Below are 3,375 nucleotides of genomic sequence, written 5' to 3'. Positions count from 1 at the left end.
TATATATGTCTGTTTGCCCTATAAACACAAAATATTACTACTATTTTTACTTAGGCAATGAAAATGTAAAAAAGTAAATTTTATATATGCCTTTACTTATCCTATTTCTAGTACTTACTTGTTTATATATATATCCCAAGATTTTGTCTATTTCTACATTCCTTCCACTTGAAAAACCTTTGTTAGATTATAATACGCTGCTAGTAATGAATTTCTTTGGTTTTCATTTCAAGTTTTTATCCTCAATTTTTCCAAAATATCTTTTACTGAGCACAAAATTCTAGGTTGACAGGTTTTTGTTCTTGATGTTTTGCTTACTTATGTATTTATGTGCTAGGGACTGAATGTAGGTTCTTGTGTATGTTAGGGAAGCATTCTACCACTGATCTACAGCCCCACCCCATTCTTTCAGCACTTTCAGAATGTCACTCCGTTGCTTATGGCTTGTGTTATTTATGACAAAAAAATCTGCTATACCTTTTATCTTTGTTCTTCTCTATTGAATGAGTAATTTTCTCTGGCTATGTTTAATATCCACCTTCTTTTTTTCGTTTCCAGCAGACAAACCAAAAAATTTGAACATGATTTGCCTGTGATTTATTTGTTTAGTTAATTAATGAATCCTACTTGATATTTTCATGTGACTTCAGAATGTAGTGTGTGTATCAGTCAGGATTTTACTGGAGAAACAGATATAACACAGGATGTACAAATTATAAGAAATTACAAGATTGGCTTATGACGGTCAGCCAGAGAGTTGTATGGGGAAGTGTGCAGAGGGTGTCTGCACACTGAAGACCGAAGGAATCAGTCCAGGGTCTGGAGTTCACTGCAGAGTTCCATGCAAGTCCGTACCAGGAGGCCGATGAGTCTGTGATGGAAGGCTGAAGGATCCAAGGTGGAAGCCGAAGAGTCTGCACTAGAAGCCAGGAGACTAAGTCCAAGCTGAAGGTGAAGACTGGCGCTCCTCCAAAAGGAATGGAAGTACCTCTGTCCTTCTTCATTTCCCTTTTATATTATCTAGATGATGATCCAGCCTAGGGTGGCTCCTCTACACCCTAGGGTGTAGAATTGCTGGGCCAATTGCTGAGCCAAGTTTAGTTATGCTTCTAAACTTCTCAAGTTGACATAATCAATCAACCACTACAGTGTGGCATCACTATCAATTTGTTATTCCTATCACAACAAAATACTACAGTCTGGATTGCTTAAATAACAGAAATTTATTTTCTCAGGCACTGAGAAAATAGAAGTTCAAAGTTCAAGATTAAGGTGTCCACAGCCCTGATTTCTCCTGAAGCCTCTCTTTCTGCCTTGCAGATGTTTCCTCCTCTGTATGCCCATCTCAGAAATCCTTCTGTGTGTGCCCATTCCCTTTCTTATAAGGACATCAAGCAGACTGGATTAGGGCCCATTCTGAGGTATCATTTTAGCTTGGTCACCTCTTTAAAGGCTGTACCTCTACATATAGAACAACCTGAGGTATTAAGCATTACTACCTGTGTTGGTCTGGGGGTTATTTTTGCAAGGGGAACAATACAATACAGGACACATATTTTATAAGATTATTTATAATAGTCACCCATAGAATGATATATCTAACAGCATGCAGGAAGTCTGTCCACACACTATAGACCAGGAATCCAGCTGAGGACCTGGATCCCAAAAGACTGTCCTACATGAGTCCAGCTGAATAGAGCCCAATAACGATGCCTCCCATGCATCCAGCTGGAGGCCCAGGGCCCATAGCAATATCTCACGCAGTCTTGTTTCATGGATCTGCGCTGGAAAGGCCCAAAGGTCAGTGGTGGAACCTAGAAAGTCTGTGCCAGCAGGATAAAGGATCTGTGCTAGCAGGCTGAGGCATCTGCACTGGAGTCAGGAAGTGATGCTCAGAAGAACCAGAGCTCACCCAAAAGGCACCACATCAGCAACAATGAGGTCCCGAGCTCCTCCAGTGATCAAGATGGCCAAGTTCCCATTAGGGAAGCCAACACAGCAAGCTCTTCCAGGAGGCTGGCAGTGCAACATCTTCTCTTCTGGAGCCACAAAGCGATGCTCAAAGTGAGGACCAGAGCTCCTCCAAAGTGAACCGAAACCATTCTCAGTGCCAACAAGGTCCCAAGCTCCTTGGAGGATGAAAACAGCGAAGTTCATCAGGAAAGCCAGCATGACGAGCTCCTCCAAAAACAACCAACAGCTCCCCACAGCTTCTACCAGCTCCCAACAGCCTCTCTCAGCTGCCAAGAGCCTCCTGCTCCTTCTCCAGGTCTGCCTCTACGTTTCTGGCAACAGCCCTCAGGTGGGCCTCCCACACCCAGCACCACACTTACTCAGTTCAGGTGGGGGTTATAAGTTGACCACCAGTTATCAATCCAGTACACTACCTTAACATGAGAATTTTGGAGGGACCTCACCATTGAACCCATAAAAGGGTCTTTCATTAATGTTGGAAAATGCTCAGCTGTCATCTTTTCATATCTTGCTTCTCCATTATTCTGTGTTCTCAATCTGGAATTCTGATTACATGCCTCAGAATGTTTATGGTCATTGGACAGCTTTTCCTTGTTCCATTATAGCTTTTTCACTCTTTTCTTTTCCTTTGAGTTTCAATACAGGGATCTATCTGTCATGTTCAAGACCACTCATTACTTTCCTCAGCTATATCAAATCATCTGATCAGCCTGTCAAAAGTATCTTCATCTCTATTACCAGCCCTCATTCTGTCATTTCTTTTTTACATTTTCCATCTTTCTGCTAAAGTTTGCCTTGTTCAATTTGTCTACCACTTCCTCTAGAGCCTTGAATATATTCATCATAGTTATTATAAAATCTCTGCTGATGGTTCCAACATGTCAGTGTTAATTGAATATGGTTTAGTTAATTGCTTTGTCTCTTAATAATGTATTATTTTTATTTTCTGCTTTGTGTATCTTACAATTTTCAGTTGAGAGTTGGATATTTCAGGTAGAATAGTGATGACTGAGGTAAATAATATTTATTCCCAATTATGGGCATGACTCATTTTTCTAGGCCTCTACTGTATGGAATTGGGTTAATCAAATGAGGAACTGACCTGGGTTTGGATTATCTTCTAAGCATGGTTGCACTAACTGTGTCACAGGCTTCAATTCCTAACATTACCTTGTTCTTAGAGAATGGAGTGGTCATTTTGGAGCTCAAGTTAACAGAAAACACAACCCAACATATTTAGATATATAATAGCTTTACATCTCATTTGAAGAGAAAAGTGGAGAAATTAGGTTTTCTTAAATTAGGTCAACAATCTCATTATTTATATGGATTCTTTATACTATTCTACTCAAGTATTCTTAGGATATTTTTATGTCCTCTTAAAATAGATTCTTTAGTGTC

This window comes from Chinchilla lanigera, unplaced genomic scaffold (assembly GCF_000276665.1).
Source record: "Chinchilla lanigera isolate Chin_1 unplaced genomic scaffold, ChiLan1.0 scaffold00057, whole genome shotgun sequence".
Taxonomy (NCBI): domain Eukaryota; kingdom Metazoa; phylum Chordata; class Mammalia; order Rodentia; family Chinchillidae; genus Chinchilla; species Chinchilla lanigera.
Note: the sequence above shows the minus strand (reverse complement) of the source record.